We start from the raw sequence: 21,353 nt of genomic DNA on the forward strand, positions 1-21,353 counted from the left end.
ACACAGACCTCCTAACCTTGAGAGACTAACATCAAGACTGGATGGAGAAAAGCCAATATCCATACTACCATGGTGTGAAAAAGGAAAATAAAAGCTGGCAAAGAATGAACTGTGCTGTGTCTGATGAAAACACAGTACTGATGGCCTTTCTTGATGCCTCTGGCTCTCAGCAGCCCTTTGGTCTGGGCACCAGGGCATTCATTTTTTCATTCAGTAAATATTTACTGAGCATCTACAATATGCCAGGTAAATATGCATGCTATAAATCCTAAAGCAACCTCTAAAATAGCAAAATTTTAAAATATAGCTAATAAGCCAAGAAAGGAGATTAAATGCAATTATAAAAAAGATACTCTAACCATAAAAAAGAAAAAAGTAAAAGGGAATACAGAATAGATGGAATAAATAGAAAGCAAATAGCAATATTATAGACTTAAATCTAACCATGTCAATCAGAGCATTAAACATAAATGGTGTAAACATCCCCAATTAAACTAAAGAGATAATCAGATTGGATTAAAAAAGCAAGACCCAACTATGTGATGCCTACAAGCAATGCACTTTAAATACAAAGATACGAATAGGTAAAAATAGAATAGAATAAGATGTACCGTGCTAACACTAATCAAAAGAAAGCTAAAATGGTTGTATTAACTTCTACAATAAAGAATAATACCAGGGACAGAGAAAGTCATCTTAAAACAAAGGGTTTAGGTCATCAGGAAAATAATTCTAAACACTTTTACACCTAATTTGTTTTTTTAAAAAAGAGCTTCAAGATACATAAGCTAAATCAGATAGATCTGCAAGGAGAAATAGACAAATTCACAACTACAGTCAGAGATTTAATATCTCTCTTTGATAACTGACAGAATGAGCAGATAAAAAAATCAATAAGGATAAAGATGGCTTGAATAACACTATAAACCAAATTAACTTAATTGACATTTCTAGAATATTCAACCTTACAACAGCAGAATGAACATTATTCTTCTTAAGTTCACAATGAACATTTATTGAAATAGACCAGTTTCTGGGTCAGAAAACTAGTCCCCACAAGCTTAAAAGAATTTAGTACATAAAAAGAATGTTATCTGACCACAACAGAATTAAATTAGAAATTAACAACAGAAATGTCTATGAAAAAATCCCTAACCCCAAGTAATACAATTCTAAACAACCCATTGATCAAAGAAGAAATCAAAAGAAATTAGAATGTATTTCATAGTGAAAGAATATGGCAATATAAAAATGTATGGAAAGATGCTAAAACAGTATATGGGGGAAATATATGGCACAAAACACTTATATATCAGAAAAAAGATCTCATATCAATGATTTCTGCTCCCACCTTAAGAAAATTAAGCCCAAATTAATCAGAAAAAGGAGAATTTATAAGAGTTGAAATCAACCAAGTAGAAAACCAAAGACTGACAGAGAAAAAAAATCAATGAAATCAAAAGCTATTTAGGACTGGAAACTGCTGCAGTTCTCAGCCATGGTTAATAGTTGTTGTCAAGAGGATCCCAGGGTTTTTGGCTGGAGGGATGAGGAGCTGATGGGGACCCATGGAGGGTTTCTTGGAGTCTCTGTGGAGCCCCTGGGCCAGATCTCATAGTGAAGGCTGTAGGATCTTCCTTCAAGCCCCAGAAGCTCTGGTTGAGTCCACAGGTGCCCACCTGACCTCTGGTTCCTGGGAAGAGTGGAGTTGTCAGCAAGAGACCCCAGGTGCTGAGTCCCAGGGGGAAGATGCCAGCCAGCTGGAGTGTTCCTGGGCCATCCCTGGCTCTGACTACAGGGGGATGTGAAAACTCCTATAAGCCGTGTGGCTGACAGGGTCTTGGTGCTCCAGCCTGGTGTCAGGCCTGAGCCTCTGAGGTGGGAGAGCTGAGTTCAAGACACTGGACCACCAGAGATCTCATGGTCCCATGTGATATCAATCAGTGAGAGCTCTCCCAGAGATCTCCATCTCAATGCTAAGACCCAGCTCCACCCAACAGCCAGCAAGCTCCAGTGCTGGACACACCATGCCAAAAAACTAGCAAGAACACAACCCCACCCATTAGCAGAGAGGCTGCCTAAAATCATACTGAGTTCACAGACACCCCAAAACACACCACTAGACATGGTCCTGTCCATCAGAAAGACAAGGTCCAGCCCCACCTACCAGAATACAGGCACCAGTCCCCTCTACCAGGAAGCCCTCACAAGCCACTGAACCAACCACACCCACTGGGGGCAGACACCAAAAACAACAGGAACTACAAACTTGCAGCCTGCAAAAAAGGAGACGCCAAACACAGTAAGTTACACAAAATGAGAAGACAGAGAAATGCAGCAGATGAAGGTGCAAGGTAAAAATCCACCAGACCAAACAAAATGAAAAGGAAATATGCAGTCTACCTGAAAAAGAATTCAGAGTAATTATAGTAAAGATGATCCAAAATCTTGGAAATAGAATGGAGAAAATACAAGAAATATTTAACAAGGACCTAGAAGAACTAAAGAGCAAACAAACAATGATGAACAACACAATAAATGACATTTAAAATTCTCTAGAAGGAATCAATAGTAGAATAACGGAGGCAGAAGACCAGATAAGTGACCTGGAAGATAAAAGAGTGGAAATAACTACCGCAGAGCAGAATAAAGAAGAAAGAATGAAAAGAGTTGAGGACAGCCTCAGAGACCTCGGGGACAACATTAAACGCACCAACATTCGAATTACAGGGGTCCCAGAAGAAGTGAAAAAGGAAGGGTCTGAGAAAATATTTGAAGAGACTACAGTTGAAAACTTCCCTAACATGGGAAAGGAAATAGTCAAGTCCAGGAAGAACAGAGAGTCCCATTCAGGATAAATCCAAGAAGAAACACATCAAGACATATATTAATCAAACTATCAAAAATTAAATACAAAGAAAAAATATTAAAAGCAGCAAGGGAAAAGCAACAAAATAACATACAAGGGAATCCCCATAAGGTTACCAGCTGATCTTTCAACAGAAACTCTGAAAACCAGAAGGGAGTGGCAGGACATATTTAGAGTGACGAAAGGGAAAAACCTACAACCAAGACTACTCTACCCAGCAAGTATCTCATTCAGATTCGAAAGAGAAATTAAAACCTTTACAGACAAGCAAAAGCTAAGAGAATTCAGCACCACCAACCAGCTTTACAACAAATGCTGAAAGAACTTCTCTAGGCAGGAAACACAAGAGAAGGAAAAGACCTACAATATCAAACCCAAAACAATTAAGAAAATGGTAATAGGAACATACATATTGATAACTACCTTAAATGTAAATGGATTAAATGCTCCAATCAAAAGACATAGACTGGGCTTCCCTGGTAGCACAGTGGTTGATAGTCTGCCTGCCGATGCAGGGGACACGGGTTTGTGACCCGGTCTGGGAAGATCCCACATGCCGCGGAGTGGCTGGGCCTGTGAGCCATGGCCACTGAGCCTGCGCGTCCGGAGCCTGTGCTCCACAATGGGAGAGGCCACAACAGTGAGAGGCCCGCGTACCGAAAAAAAAAAAAAAAAAAAAAAAAAAAAGACATAGACTGGCTGAATGGATACAGAAACAAGACCCATATATATGCTGTCTACCAGAGACCCACTTCAGACCTAGGGACACATACAAACTGAAAGTGAGGGGATGGAAAAAGATATTCCATGCAAATGGAAATCAAAAGAAAGCTGGAGTAACAATACTCATATCAGATAAAATAGTCTTTAAAATAAAGAACGTTAAAAGAGACAAGGAAGGACACTACATAATGATCAAGGGATTAATCCAAGAAGAAGATATAACAATTGTAAATATTTATGCACCCAACATAGGAGCACCTCAATACATAAGGCAAATGCTAACAGCCTTAAAAGGGGAAATCGACAGTAACACAATCACAGTAGGGAACTTTAACACCCCACTTTCACCAATGGACAGATCATCCAAAATGAAAATAAATAAGGAAACACAAGCTTTAAATGACACATTAAACAGGATGGACTTAACTGATATTTATAGGACATTCCATCCAAAAACAACAGAATACACTTTCTTCTCAAGTGCTCATGGAACTTCTCCAGGATAGATCATATCTTGGGTCACAAATCAAGCCTTAGTAAATATAAGAAAATTGAAATCTTATCAAGTATTTTTTCCGACCACAACACTATGAGACTAGATATCAATTACAGGAAAAAAATAGTGTAAAAAATACAAACACATGGAGGCTAAACAATACACTACTGAATAACCAAGAGATCACTGAAGAAATCAAAGAGGAAATCAAAAAATACCTAGGGACAAATGACAATGAAAACATGATGATCCAAAACCTATGGGATGCAGCAAAAGCAGTTCTAAAAGGGAAGTTTACAGCAATACAATCCTACCTCAAGAAACAAGAAAAATCTCAAATAAACAACCTAAACTTACACTTAAAGCAATTAGAGAAAGAACAAAAAACCCCGAAACTTAGCAGAAGGAAAGAAATCATAAAGATCAGATCAGAAATAAATGAAAAATAAATGAAGGAAACAATTACAAAGATCAAGAAAACTAAAAGCTGGTTCTTTGAGAAGATAGACAAAATTGATAAACCATTAGCCAGACTCATCAAGAAAAAAAGGGAGAAGACTCAAATCAACAGAATTAGAAATGAAAAAGAAGTAAAAACTGACACTGAATAAATACAAAGGATCATGAGAGATTACTACGAGCAACTATATGCCAATAAAATGGACAACCTGGAAAAAATGGACAAATTCTGAGAAAAGCACAACCTTCCAAGACAGAACTGTGAAGAAATAGAAAATATAACCAGACCAGTCACAAGCATTGAAATTGAAACTGTGATTTAAAATCTTCAAACAAACAAAAGCCCAGGACTAGATGACTTCACAGGTGAATTCTATCAAACATGTAGAGAAGAGCTAACACCTATCTTTCTCAAACTCTTCCAAAATATAGCAGAGGGAGGAAAACTCCTAAACTCATTCTAGGAGGCTACCATATACCAAAACCAGACAAAGATGTCACAAAAAAAGAAAACTACAGGCCAATATCACTGATGAACAGAGACGCAAAAATCCTCAACAAAACACTAGCAAACAGGGTTTCCTTGGTGGCACAGTGGTTGAAAATCTGCTTGCCAATGCAGGGGACACAAGTTCGAGCCCTGGTCTGGGAAGATCCCACATGCCGCAGAGCAACTAGGTCCATGAGCCACAACTACTGAGCCTGCGCATCTGGAGCTTGTGCTCCGCAACAAGAGAGGCCACGACAGTGAGAGGCCCGTGCACCACGATGAAGAGTGGCCCCTGCTTGCCGCAACTAGAAAATGCCCTCACACAGAAACGAAGACCCAACACAGCCATAAATAAATAAATAAAATACTAGCAAACAGAATCCAACAGCACATGAAAAGGATCATACACCATGATCAACTGGGGTTTATCCAGGAACGCAAGGATACTTCAATATACGCAAATCAATCAATGTGATAAGCCATATTAACAAATTAAAGGAGAAAAACTATATGATCATCTCAATAGATGCAGAAAAAGCTTTTGACAAAATTCAACACCCATTTATGATAAAAACCCTCCAGAAAGTAGGCATAGAGGGAACTTACCTCAACATAATAAAGGCCATATATGACAAACCCACAGCCATCATCATTCTCAGTGGTGAAAAACTGAAACCATTTCCGCAAAGATCACTAACAAGATAAGGTTGCCCACTGTCACCACTATTATTCAACATAGTTTTGGAAGTTTTAGCCATGGCAATCAGAGAAGAAAAAGAAATAAAAGGAATACAAATCGGGAAAGAAGAAGTACAACTGTCACTGTTTGCAGATGACATGATACTATACATAGAGAATTCAAAAGATGCTACCAGAAAACTACTAGAGCTAATCAATGAATTTGGTAAAGTAGCAGGATACAAAATTAATGCACAGAAATCTCTAGCATTCCTATACACTAATGATGAAAAATCTGAAAGAGAAATTAAGGAAACACTCCCATTTACCATTGCAACAAAAAGAATAAAATACCTAGGAATAAGCCAACCTAAGGAGACAAAAGACCTGTATGCAGAAAACTATAAGACACTGATGAAAGAAATTAAAGATGATACAAACAGATAGAGAGGTATACCGTGTTCTTGGATTGGAATACTCAACATTGTGAAAAAAACTATATTACCCAAAGCAATCTACAGATTCAGTGTAATCCCTATCAAACTACCAGTGGCATTTTTCATAGAACTAGAACAAAAAATTGCACAATTTGTATGGAAACACAAAAGACCCCGAACAGCCAAAACAATGTTGAGAAAGAAAAATGGAGCTGGAGGAATCAGGCTCCCTGACTTCAGACTATACTACAAAGCTACAGTAATCAAGACAGTATGGTACTGGCACAAAAACAGAAATATAGATAAACGGAACAGGATAGAAAGCCCAGAGATAACCCATGCACATATGGTCACCTTATCTTTCATAAAGGAGGCAGGAATATACAATGGAGAAAAGACAGTCTCTTCAATAAGTGGTGCTTGGAAAACTGGATAGCTACATGTGAAAGTATGAAATTAGGACACTTCCTAACCCCATACACAAATATAAACTCAAAATGGATTAAGGATGTAAATGTAAGGTCAGACACTATCAAACTCTTAGAGGAAAACATAGGCAGAACACTCTATGACATAAATCACAGCAAGATCCTTTTTGACCCATCTCCTAGAGAAGTGGAAATAAAAACAACAATTAACAAATGGGACCTAATGAAACATAAAAGCTTCTGCACAGCAAAGGAAAACATAAAAAAGACAAAAAGACAACCCTCAGAATGGGAGAAAATATTTGCAAATGAAGCAACTGACAAAGGATTAATCTCCAAGATATATAAGCAGCTCATGCAGCTCAATATCACAAAAACAAACAACCCAATCCAAAAATGGGCAGGAGATCTAAAAAGACATTTCTCCAGAGAAGATATGCAGATTGCTGACAAATACATGAAAGGATGCTCAACAGCCCTAATCAGTAGGTAAATGCAAATCAAAAGTACAATGAGGTATCCCCTCATACCAGTCAGAATGGCCATCATCAAATAATCTACAAACAATAAATGCTGGAGTGGGTGTGGAGAAAAGGGAACCCTCTTCGCACTGTTGGTTGGAACGTAAATTGATACAGCCACTATGGAGAACAGTATGGAGGTTCCTTAAAAAAATAAAAATAGAACTACCATATGACCCAACAATCCCACTACTGAGCATATACCCTGAGAAAACCATAATTCAAAAAGAGTCATGTACCACAATGTTCACTGCAGCACTATGTACATTAGCCAGGACATGGAAGCAACCTAAGTGTCCATCGACAGATGAATGGATAAAGAAGATGTGGCACATATATACATGGTATATTACTCAGCCATAAAAAGAAATGAAATTGAGTTATTTGTAGTGAGGTGGATGGACCTAGAGTCTGTCATACAGAGTGAAGTAAGTCAGAAAGAGAAAGACAAATACTGTATGCTAACACATATATATGGATCTAAAAAAAAAATTGTTCTGATGAACCTAGGGGCAGGACAGGAATAAAGATGCAGATGTAGAAAATGGACTTGAGGACACGGGGAGGGGGAAGGGTAAGCTGAGACAAAATGAGAGAGTAGCATTGACATATATACACTACCAAATGTAAAATAGATAGCTAGTGGGAAGCAGCTACATAGCACAGGGAGATCAGCTCTGTGCTTTGTGATCACTTAGAGGGGTGGGAAAGGGAGGGTGGGAGGGAGACACAAGAGGGAGGGGATATGGGGATATATATATATATACATATAGCTGATTCACTTTGTTATACAGCAGAAACTAACACAACATTGTAAAGCATTTATACTCCAATAATGATGTTAAAAAAACCTCTTTATTTGAGATCAACAAAATTGATAAACTTTTAACTAATAAATTTGATAACCCTTGGTTTTTAGCCAAAAAAGAAAGACACAAATTACCAATATAAGGAATGACATGATATCATTACAGATTCTACAGACATTAAAAGGATAACAAAGAAATATAAATAAATCTGTGACAATAAGTTCACCAACTTAGATGAACTGAATAAAATTTTTGACACAAGCATTCATAGTTCACTCAACAAAGAAATAGATAACCTTCCCAAAAGAAAACGCCAGGCCCAGAAGGTTTACCTGTTGAATTACAGCAAATATTTAAGAAAGAAGTAATGTAATTCTACACAAACTCTTCCAGACAATTGAAGAGGAAAGAATACTTCCCAGTTTATTTTATTAGGGCAGCATTACTATGATTCCAAAATGAAAGACATTATAAAACAGATAACACACAGACACACACACACAGACACATACACAGAGGAAATATGCCAACACTATGGTGGGAATCAGATGTGATTTTTATTTTCTTCTTTTAAAGTTTCCCTCTTTTCCTAAAACTTTCTCCAGTTAATACATATTACTTTAACCATCAGAAAAGTCAAACAAGGTTTTTTCTTTTTCTTCTTTTTTAAAGAGCAGCCCAAGGAAACTAAGTAGTCCCAACTCTTCCTTGTAAATCAGAGTTCAAGTTCTATTATAAGACATCCTCATTACCACTCCCACTAGAAAGGCAATCCACAAGCCAATATAATATACCACCTCAAAAAAACTCCTTTGTTAATATCCTCTCATTGTCATCTGAGGAAAGGTGAGAAAATAGATAAAATGTAGCTCCCTACAGTTTGCAAATATCTAGCTTTTTCCGCAAAATAAAATATTAAGAAAGGAATTAAAGAAAGTCTTTCTTTATAAAGCTAAAGTTTTAACCACAGACTTAGAACAGCATAGCATTTTCTTTCGTGAATTTATTAGTCCTGATTTATATTCTCAAAACGTTACTAATATTCTCTATAAAACTAACCTCCATTCAGTGAGAAGTGATTAGAAAGTTTTAAAAACACTTTTTTCAGGTCTTTACATTTTTGTTAAAAGTATTATATTCTAGTGCAGATGGTGCTAACATTGAGAACCCAAACTCTTTTAGCTACATTTATTACAGAATTTCTGGCTAAGTTAAGCCAGGTCCCTCTCCATTTACTGGGCGAAGATGGTAAGCAGGGCTGAGATAGAAACACAAATGAGACATGGCCACTGCATGCAGAAAACTCACAGATGGGAGGAAAGCAGATATCTACGCTCCTACCATAAATAGAAGGTAACAGAACTATTAAGATTATAAGAAAATATTGGTGGCCCATGAACCACCTAAAATTCCCATGTACTATTTAAAATTATCTTGCATGTGATGCATGGCCACTAAAAAATTTCAAGTAGAGTCGATTTAATAGTCCAAAGTCAGCCTGCTAATCAAGATGTAGTCTGATTAAATTCAGTTTCCTAGACTCCTAATTGTGGAGGTGGGAGGGAGCAGGCACCATGCATTTGGAGGAAGGTGCTCATTTCCACCTCTGTTCCTCCTCATCTGCCTCCTTCCCCGCTCTTCTGTGTCCATCAGGTCCCAGCATAGCTTTCACACAGCTCTCCACTGATCCAAATGCCTTCTGTCCTTCCAAGCCCAGGTTACTTAGTGTAGAGGCACCTGGACCTTTGTTAGGAGGGTCAACAGCTGAATAGACTCCAGACATTCAACGAGGACTGAGTCACCGAACAGTCTGGTCCTTAGACCAGCACCAGCAGCAGCCACAGCAGCATCTTCACCTGGAATTAACGTTAGATATACAGACTCAGTCTGTATATCTTCTCCAAGACCTAATTAATCAGAACAAGCATTTTAAAAAGATCCCATGTGATTCATATGCAAAGTAAATTTTACAAAGCCCTGACCTTGCATACTAAACTAAGCCAGCAGTTCAGTCTCAGAATAAGTTGGACCCTCCCTTAGAATCAGGAATTTGGATGACTTGTCTCAATGACCCCTCTTAGCAACATCTTTATGATGTATTTACAGTGTCACACGTTGTATAGTTTAACTATAAAGACTGCTAATTACTGTTCCCTTCGTAACAGCATAAGCCATTACTATAAAAACAAAAAAACAAAAAAACCAGCTGCCAAGAATCAACCACCATTACCAACAGACCTTGAGCAGGGGAAATGAAAAGTGACTGCCAAACTCTTCATAACCTTCCCACCTGGGCCCCAACTGATGCAGGACTCTCAGTAACCTTCCAGACAAGGCACTGACCAAGCCATCAGTTCATGATCACTCTCCAGGGACACAGAATAGGATGGGAAGATTAATAGAGCCTTAAAGAGGATCTGTGATGGAGATCTGGGATGTGGGGTGGGTGGGGAGAGAGCCCAGGTTCAGAAGCATTCAGGGGCTAACAGGGGAAGAGCAGCATGAAGTGTCAAGAGCACTTTATCATTCCCCCAAATCCTGCTCTGCATACCTTGCTGGTCCTCACCCATCTGATCAATTAGCCCTAGCAACTCTGCCCTCGCAGTTGTTCAGCTTAGTTATACTTGACCCCACTCTTTCATACCCAATCATATCCACCAACAAATCCTGTTGATTCATCCTTCAGAATTTAGCCAGAATCCAACCACTTCTCATGGCCTCCACTCTACCACCTTACTCCGAGCCATCATCATCTTACACCTAGATAAGAGTCTCCTAACTGGCTCACTGCTTCCACCCTTGCCTCCTTCCATCTATTCTCAACCCAGCAGCCAGGGTAATCCTGTCAATTACTCCACTCAAACCCACCCCAATACTTCCCCATCTCACTCACAGTAAAAGCCAAAGTTTTTACAGTTCTCTGAAGGTATTCAACATAAAAACAAACAAGGAACAAAACCCTACTAGGGGAGTATGGACAAAACTATTGGACACCACCATGATTTTAAGGGTAGACATAACGAACTTGCATACATCTCCCCCATTCATGGTGATCCTCAGAAGTACTTACAGTGGCATTTATGTCACCAACTATGCCCTATATGCCTTTCAGAAGAGTCCAATGTCAGATTTTTTTTTCCTACTTTATGGTTTAGGATTAATTCACTTTCATTACTAACCAAAATATTTGATGGAGGAACATACTGTGTAAGATTAAAATAGTCTATAAATAGGTAATTTATCAAAACCTTGATGGTTTTAAAGGAAAAGCTTCCTTCTACCTTAGCAATCAAACCAAAAGCAGAAGCAAGAGGACATCATGATGTATCATCACACTATTTTATGCAAGTAATTATTGAGTAATAAGCTCATCTGGACTTGATTTCCTTCTCATAGAACAAAAAGGTAATTATGTCTCTGAGTTTGTCCATGTCAATGGCACTGCTCTAGAACATTCAGATAACTGAAACATGGAGAATTTTTTTTAAAAAACAGTCTAATAAAGAAAACCACATAATTTTATGGTAACGTTTTTACAATGTGTTTATAATGTAACACACTGACACTGTATGTCTTAATGCCTCATTTTGTTAATTACTTTATTACCATCATTACTAAATAGGTGCCATGAACAGACTGCCAAGAATCAGTCTTTCAGCCTGATCATTACCATTTATACAAATTGTATTTCAGAAATATTTTCATTTATCTTCAGTTGTTTCTTGAAAACAATCTGGTGGACAAACTGCAGTCTACTAATAAACTGCAGGTCCGAAGGGATTTTAAATAAATGTTGGAGGAACTTCCCTGGTGGTCCAGTGGGTAGGACTCCGTGCTCCCAATGCAGGGGGCCTGGGTTCAATCCCTGATTGGGGAATTAGATCACACATGCAGGCCGCAACTAGGAAGTCCACATGCCACAAATAACAATCCCACATGCCACAATGAAGATCCTGCATGTCACAACTAAGACCCGGCACAGCCTAAATAAATAAATAAATATATATATATTTTTTTAAGTTACAATTTAAAAAAATAAAAAATAAAAAAATAAATGTTGGAAATCCTATTATAATGATCTTAAGAAGCAATTCTATTGGCTGGCAAAATAATGGTCCCTGTATTCAAGAAATAGAAAAAATACAAAATTTACAATATTTTGACTTAATCTTTGAAAGATTATGGACATTTTCCCTAAATTGTTGTACAAAAACAGGTACACTTTTTAGAAGATTTGATTTCCTCCTACCAACGGTCAATGAAAATCACACCTCTTTAATTCACCAGAGAAAATTATTTGTAGTTCATTATGTTCACTTCTCTTCTGATAATATTTGACTTATTTAACAAAAAGAGTATTTCTTTTTAAACCTAAATTGTAAAATAAAGCAGAAGAGAATTGCTCTTATTTTTCACATTTATTGAGAAATAAATCTACCGCTATTTCTGTCTCCTTAATAGGGCTGCTAGAAAAATCAAATCAAAATTCTGTGGAGAAGAACACAGCAAGGAGGCAGCTGTCTGCAAGCTAGGAAGGGTGCTCTCACTAGAGACCAATCAGCTATCATCTTCATCTTGGACTTTGCAGCATTCAGAACTTCCCAACTGGCCCAGAAAGCTGTGTTCTCAGTTTTCCGCCAGCTCATTAGCCACAGGATCCAATCCATTGCCAGCACAGGCTGTTAAAACTCCAACCTGGGTCCAGAGATGGACTTTGGACTGTGCTGGCATAAAGGATAATACTTTAAAAAAAACAAATACCAGAGGGCAGACAGTAGAAGCAAGAAGAACTACAATCCTGCAGCCTGTGAAACAAAAACCACATTCACAGAAAGACAGACAAGATGAAAAGACAGAGGGCTAGGTACCAAATGAAGGAACAAGATAAAACCCCAGAAAAACAACTAAATAAAGTGGAGATAGGCAACCTTCCAGAAAAAGAATTCAGAATAATGATAGGGAAGATGATCCAGGACCTCGGAAAAAGAATGGAGGCAAAGATTGAGAAGACGCAAGAAATGTTTAACAAAGACCTAGAAGAATTAAAGACAAACAGAGATGAACAATACACTAACTAAAATGAAAACTACACTAGAAGGAATCAATAGCAGAATAACTGAGGCAGAAGAACGGATAAGTGACCTGGAAGACAGAATGGTGGAATTCACTGCTGCGGAACAGAATAAAGAAAAAAGAATGAAAAGGAATGAAGACAGCCTAAGAGACCTCTGGGACAACATTAAATGCAACAACATTCATATTATTGGGGTCCCAGAAGGAGAAGAGAGAGAGAAAGGACCCGAGAAAATCTTTGAAGAGATTATAGTCAAAAACTTTCCTAACATGGGAAAGGAAATAGCCACCCAAGTCCAGGAAGTGCAGAGAGTCCCATACAGGATACACCCAAGGAGAAACACGCCGAGACACATAGTAATCAAACTGGCAAAAATTAAAGATAAAGAAAAATTATTGAAAGCAGCAAGGGAAAAATGACAAATAACATACAAGGGAACTTCCATAAGGTTAACAGCTGATTTCTTAGCAGAAACTCTATAAGCCAGAAGGGAGTGGCATGATATACTTAAAGTGATGAAAGGGAAGAACCTACAACCAAGATTATTCTACCCAGCAAGGATCTCATTCAGATTCGATGGAGAAATCAAAAGCTTTACAGACAAGCAAAAGCTAAGAGAATTCAGCACCACCAAATCAGCTCTACAACAAATGCTAAAGGAACTTCTCTAAGTGGGAAACACAAGAGAAGAAAAGGACCTACAAAAACAAACCCAAAACAATTTTAAAAATGGTCACAGGAACATACATATTGATAATTATCTTAAACATGAATGGATTAAATGCTCCAACCAAAACACATGGGCTTGCTGAATGGATACAGAAACAAGACCCATATATATGCTGTCTACAAGAGACCCACTTCAGACCTAGGGACACATACAGACTGAAAGTGAGGGGATGGAAAAAGATATTCCATGCAAATGGAAATCAAAAGAAAGCTGGAGTAACAATACTCATATCAGATAAAATAGACTTTAAAATAAAGAATGTTAAAAGAGACAAGGAAGGACACTACATAATGATCAAGGGATCAATCCAAGAAGAAGATATAACAATTGTAAATATATATGCACCCAACATAGGAGCACCTCAATACATAAGGCAACTGCTAACAGCTATAGAAGAGGAAATTGACAGTAACACAGTAAGAGTGGGGGAGTTTAACACCTCACTTACATCAATGGACAGATCAGTCAAAATGAAAATAAATAAGGAAATAGAAGCTTTAAATGACACAATAGACCAGATAGATTTAACTGATATTTATAGGACATTCCATCCAGAAACAGCAGATAACACTTTCTTCTCAAGTGCTCATGGAACATTCTCCAGGATAGATCATATCTTGGGTCACAAAAAAAGCCACAGTAAATTTAAGAAAACTGAAATCATATCAAGCATCTTTTCTGACCACAACGCTATGAAATTCGAAATGAATTACGGGGAAGAAAACGTAAAAAACACAAACACATGTAGGCTAAACAATACATTACTAAATAACCAAGAGATCACTGAAGAAATCAAAGAGGAAATCAAAAAATATATAGAGACAAATGACAATGAAAACACGGTGATCCAAAACCTATGGGATGTAGCAAAAGCAGTTCTAAGAGGGAAGTTTATAGCTATACAAGCCTACCTTAAGAAACAAGAAAAATCTCAAACAATCTAACCTTACACCTAAAGGAACTAGAGAAAGAAGAACATACAAAACCCAAAGTCAGCAGAAGGAAAGAAATCATAAAGATCAGAGCAGAAATAAATGAAATAGAAACAAAGAAAACAATAGCAAAGATCAATAAACCTAAAAGCTGGTTCTTTGAGAAGATAAACAAAATTGATAAACCATTAGCCAGACTCATCAAGAAAAAAGAGGGATGGACTCAAATCAATAAAATTAGAAATGAAAAAGGAGAAGTTACAACAGACACCGCAGAAATACAAAGCATCCTAAGAGACTACTACAAGCAACTCTATGCCAATAAAATGGACAATCTGGGAGAAACGGACAAATTCTTAGAAAGGTATAACCTTCCAAGACTGAACCTGGAAGAAATAGAAAATATGAACAGACCAATCACAAGTAATGAAATTGAAACTGGGATTTTAAGTCTTCCAACAGGGCTTCCCTGGTGGTGCAGTGGTTGAGAGTCCGCCTGCTGATACAGGGGACACAGGTTCGTGCCCCGGTCCGGGAGGGTCCCACATGCCACAGAGCGGCTGGGCCCGTGGGCCATACCCACTGGGTCTGCACGTCCAGAGGCTGTGATCTGCAACGGAAGGGGCCGCGGCAGTGAGAGGCCCATGTACCGCAAAAATATATATATATATATATATTCCCACAAACAAAAGTCTAGGACCAGATGGCTTCACAGGTGAATTCTATCAAACATTTAGAGAAGAGCTAACACCCATCTTTCTCAAACTCTTCCAAAAAATTGCAGAGAAAGGAAAACTCCTAAACTCATTCTATGAGGCCACCATCACCCTGATACCAAAACCAGACAAAGATACTACAAAAAAAGAGAATTACAGACCAATATCACTGATGAATGTAGATGCAAAAATCCTCAACAAAATACTAGCAAACAGAATCCAACAACACATTAAAAGGATCATACATCATGATCAAGTGGGATTTATCCCAGGGATGCAAGGATTCTTCAATATACGTAAATTAATCAATGTAATAAACCATATTAACAAATTGAAGAATAAAAACCATATGAGCATGTCAATAGATGCAGAAAAAGCTTTTGACAAAATTCAACACCCATTTATGATAAAACTCTCCAGAAAGTGGGCATAGAGGCAACCTACCTCAACATAATAAAGGCCATATATGACAAACCCACAGCCAACATCATTCTCAATGGTGAAAAACTGAAAGTGTTTCCTCTAAGATCAGAAACAGGACAAGAATGTCCACTCTCACCACTATTATTCAACATAGTTTTGGAAGTCCTAGCCACGGCAGTCAGAGAAGAAAAAGAAATAAAAGGAATACAGATTGGAAAAGAAGAAGTAAAACTGTCACTGTTTGCAGATGACATGATACTATACATAGAGATCCTAAAGATGCCACCAGAAAACTACTAGAGCTAATCAATGAATTTGGTAAAGTAGCAGGATACAAAATTAATGCACAGAAATCTCTTGCATTCCTATACACTAACGATGAAAAATCTGAAAGAGGAATTAAGGAAACACTCCCATTTACCACTGAAACAAAAAGAATAAAATACCTAGGCATAAACCTACCTAGGGAGACAAAATACCTGTATACAGAAAACTACAAGACACTGATGAAAGAAATTAAAGATGATACCAACAGATGGAGAGATATACCATGCTCTTGGATTGGAAGAATCAATATTGTGAAAATGACTATACTACCCAAAGCAATCTACAGATTCAATGCAATCCCTATCAAATTACCAATGGCATTTTTTACAGAACTGGAACAAAAAATCTAAAAATTTGTAGGGAGACACAAAAGACCCCGAATAGCCAAAGCAGTCTTGAGGGAAAAAAAAACGGAGCTGGAGGAATCAGGCTCCCTGACTTCAGACTATACTACAAAGCTACAGTCATCAAGACAATATGGTACTGGCACAAAACCAGAAACATAGATCAATGGAACAAGATAGAAACCCCAGAGATAAACCCACACACCTATGGTCAAGTAATCTATGACAAAGGCTGCCAGGATATACAATGGAGAAAAGACAGTCTCTTCAATAAGTGGTGCTGGGAAAACTGGACAGCTACATGTAAAAGAATGAAATTGGAACACTCCCTAACACCATACACAAAAATGAACTCAAAATGGATTAGAGACCTAAATGTAAGACCGGACACTATAAAACTCTTAGAGGAAAATATAGGAAGAACACTCTTTGACATAAATCACAGCAAGATCTTTTTCGATCCACCTCCTAGAGAAATGGAAATAAAAACAAAAATAAACAAATGGGACCTGATGAAACTTCAAAGCTTTTGCACAGCAAAGGAAACCATAAACAAGACGAAAAGACAATCCTCAAAATGGGAGAAAATATTTGCAAATGAATCAACAAAGGATTAATCTCCAAAATATATAAATAGCTCATGCAGCTCAATATTAAAAAAACAAACACCCCAATACAAATACGGGCAGAAGACCTAAATCGACATTTCTCCAAAGAAGACATACAGATAGCCAAGAAGCACATGACAAGCTGCTCAACATCACTAATTATTGGAGAAATACAAATCAAAACTACAATGAGGTATCACCTCACACCAGTTAGAATGGGCATCATCAGAAAATCTGCAAACAACAAATGCTGGAGAGGCTGTGGAGAAAAGGGAACCCTCTTGCACTGTTGGTGGGAATGTAAATTGATACAGCCACTATGGAGATCAGTATGGAAGTTCCTTAAAAAACGAAAAATAGAATTACCATATGACCCAGCAATACCACTACTGGGCATATACCCAGAGAAAACCATAATTCAAAAAGACACATGCACCCCAATGTTCACTGCAGCACTATTTACAATAGCCAGGTCATGGAAGCAACCAAAATGCCCATATACAGACGAATGGATAAAGAAGATGTGGTACATATATAGAATGGAATATTACTCAGCCATAAAAAGGAATGAAATTGGGTCATTTGTTGAGACATGGATGGATCTAGAGACTGTCATACAGAGTGAAGTAAGTCAGAAAGAGAAAAACAAATATCATATATTAACGCATATATGTGGACCTAGAAAAATGGTACAGATGAACCGGTTTGCAGGGCAGAAATTGAGATACAGATGTAGGGAACAAACATATGGACACCAAGGGGGGAAAGCGGTGGCGGGCTTGGGGGGTTGGGTGGGTGGTGTGATGAATTGGGCGATTGGGATTGACATGTATACACTGATGTGTATAGAGTTGATGACTAATAAGGACCTGCTGTATATAAAAAAAAATTAAATTAAAAAAAGTTCTGTGGAAACCCTTTGCAAACCATCTCAAGTCATACTCAACTAAGTCAGAATTAGCAATCAACCAATAATCATCTGCCAACCTCTACCAAATACCTACTTCTGGCCAGGCAGTATAAGAGGTGTGAGTGAGATCAAAATAACAAGATCTGGACCCTACTCAGTAAGAAGCCACGAGCCAGCAGGAAAGATAAAACATTACCAAACAATAGTTGGTGTTGGAAGAGAATTATGGGCAAGAGCACAGAGCAAGCAATCAACACAAACTGCACAACTAACGAGACAGCTGAATAGTGCACATTCATATAGCAATTTCCTTATGCTTTCTCTGTTCTAAATGTTTGCCACATATGAATTTATTTAATCCTCATAACAGCCCTATGAGGTGGGTCTGATTATTATTATTTCTATTTTAAAGTCAAAGAAACCTAAACACAGAGAGGTTAAGTAACTTGCCCAAGGACACAAAACTAGTAAATAACAGAGCCAAGATTTAACCTCAGGTAGTAAGACTGAAGCACACTCCTACATACGCATGATTCTGTGCAGCATCTGAGCAAAGAAATGAACTCTCTCTGCCTGAGATAGTCAAGGAAAGCCTTTGAGGGGCTGACATTTGAGTTGGTCCTGAAGGAAAAGAAAGGATTCCTCAAAGGAAGGAGATGAAGTAGTGCAACCCAGGCAAACACATATACAACCCAGGCAAAAGACATATACAAAGGTTTATTTGAGCAAAGAGGAAAAGTCCTAAGGGTGAGAACAGGGGGAGGAAGATGGGGAGGGGAGAGTGGTAGGAGATAAGGTGCCACGGTAGGCATAGCCTACATGATAAAGGACCTGTATGTCAGAACTATGGGTTGTACTTGAACCTGAAACAACAGAGATATCCCAGAAGATGGGGCAAGGGAAAGGTTCTTTGGCAATTGTCCTCCCCATTTCCCACTAATTCCCCATTCCTAAAGAGATAGTACAAGCATGACTTCCTTGTGGACTCTGCCACCAACATTTTATAGCCAATGACCTTGCTTTTGGAATCACAGTGAGATCAAGACCATCTGGCCAGACTTCCCTTTAGGACCACTGCCCCTAGCCCCACCCACATCCCTTTATAGGCCGTATCTACACATATCCTTTCATCTTTTCCTGTCAGCTCAAAGGAAGAAATGCACTTTCTCTTTCCTCTATCAAAGCTCAGAATCCCATCCCGTCCCATCCCCAGGTACTACCTTTATCTCAACCTTACCCCTAGGTCCATAGCGTCCTTCATCTCTCTGCTGATAGCGTAATGATTTCCCTCTTTTCCTAAAAACCCTAGTTCATTGAATCCAGCTCCTTCAACCACAGTCCTGTTTTTCTCCTTCCTTTCACAGTTCAATCCCCATATACGAGTATCGGGTACCCATTACTCGTATCATCATAGCTCAGCCGCCTGTCCTCTTTTAATTCTCTGAAAATTCTTAAAGGGTTAAAAGTTGAGACCTGCAAATTCGACTCTGAGCTCCACCAGCACAAGCTAAATCATAAGCAGATTAATGAACTTCTACCAACCTTCAGCTTCCCTACTTACAAAGTGATAAATTGTACCTACTCTAAATGCATCAATAGTAAATGAATTGCATAAGAGTAAATTAATTAGTGTATGCCAAACCCTTCCTATAGTGCCTAATCCATAGTAAGAGCTCAATAAACTTCATTGTCAATATTGGCAACAATACTAGAATTGCCATAGATCTCATTCTTAATTTCTCTCTTTCCAATACTCTTTGCAGATCTTTCCTCCCTGATCTTAAATGAGGCCATGCTTTACTGGTTCCCCTCTTAAATTCTAGTTTTGCCATACTGTCTGATCCAACAGACATTGTCTCATCTAATCGGAATCAAGGTCTCAGCAGCATGATAGTGAACCAATCCTTCCTTTTTAAATCGCTTGTGCCTCCTAGGCCTCCCCACTACCAGACACTCCTGATTTTCCTTCTACCTCATTCAATAAATACTCCTTTCTCTGTTGCCTTAGGTAATTCTACCTCATTCATTTCCTAGGTGTAAAACATAGTTCTTTTTCTCCTTTCTTCACTTTTCCTTTGTTTTCTGTATAGCCATATACTCCTCTTCCCTGGGTAGTTCCAGATCTTTAAGTACCTCACACTGATAACTCATTTATTTTTATGAGTTTAAATATCTTGCCTTTAAACATCTTGCATATGATAACTCACACTTTTTTTTTTTTTTTTTTTTTTTTTTTTTTTTTTTTTTTTTTGCGGTACACGGGCCTCTCACTGTTGTGGTCTCTCCCGTTGCGGAGCACAGGTTCCGGACACGCAGGCTCAGCGGCCATGGCTGACGGGCCCAGCCGCTCCGCGGCATGTGGGATCTTCCCAGACCGGGGCACGAACCCGTGTCCCCTGCATCGGCAGGCGGACTCTCAACCACTGCACCACCAGGGAAGCCCAAGTCACACATTTTTATATGTGGCATTGACCCTTCTCCCCTGAAGTCCGGAATCAAATATCCAATTTCTTACTCAACATCTCCACTTGGGAACCTAATAAATATTTCACACTTAAGAAGATCAAAACAAAATTTGTGACAGCTGTCCTCCGATCCAACCTGTTCCACCTCTGGTCTCCTCCATATCAATGAACGGCACCACCATCTCCCATCACCAAGAACGTACAGACACATTCAAACCACCAAAAAGAGCAATGTTCCTCTCTCCAAAGTGTACTTTAGATCTGTCCTTTACCCTCTGTCTCTACACTGCACACTAGTCCAAGCCTCCATCGCCTCTCAGCAAAAAGCTACACCAGCCACCTTCGTGGTCACCCTGCTTCCTCTCTGGTCCTCAAGAAGAATCTCCCACACGGGACCCAGAAATCTTTTTATAGATCAATCCCATGTCCCTTCTCACTACACCAGAATAAGTCCAAGTTTTATACACAACCTCTTCATTTTACAGATGAGAAAAAATGTCCTGCGAATTAACTGACTTGCTCAAGGTCGTAAGCTAGCTATCAGCAAGGATGAGACTAGAACCAGACCTCCCTTCACTGCCCCACCCACTGCCCTCTGAAGGCACATATTCTAATGACAATTACATCGATACACTCTCTTTAATAACAATAGCTCCTTACATCTATTCAGTTTGGGTTGGCAAAGAAACAGCACAGAAGTCCAGGCCTGAGGTTATTTAATCAACATTATCAGACCATGATCCTCTCCAGCACTAGCTCTGAGTGTTTAATGTTGAGGATAATAAAATGCAATCTGCAGAATCCATTTATATTTTCATCATGTCATCAGAAACCCAGAAGGCGCTGTTTATAGCCACTGATTGACAGACTCTGTTAAAAAAAAATCTAATTAAGAATACAGGAAATGCTCCAAA

At 38.5% G+C, this 21,353-nt stretch overlaps 1 protein-coding gene across 14 annotated transcripts in view; it reads right to left on the bottom strand.

Moving 5' to 3' along the window:
- LIMCH1 (LIM and calponin homology domains 1) overlaps positions 1-21,353 on the bottom strand; it is a 349,588-nt gene that overhangs the window by 204,734 nt on the left and 123,501 nt on the right. The window lies entirely within an intron of this gene.

This window comes from Kogia breviceps, chromosome 6 (genome assembly GCF_026419965.1).
Source record: "Kogia breviceps isolate mKogBre1 chromosome 6, mKogBre1 haplotype 1, whole genome shotgun sequence".
Lineage (NCBI taxonomy): Eukaryota > Metazoa > Chordata > Mammalia > Artiodactyla > Physeteridae > Kogia > Kogia breviceps.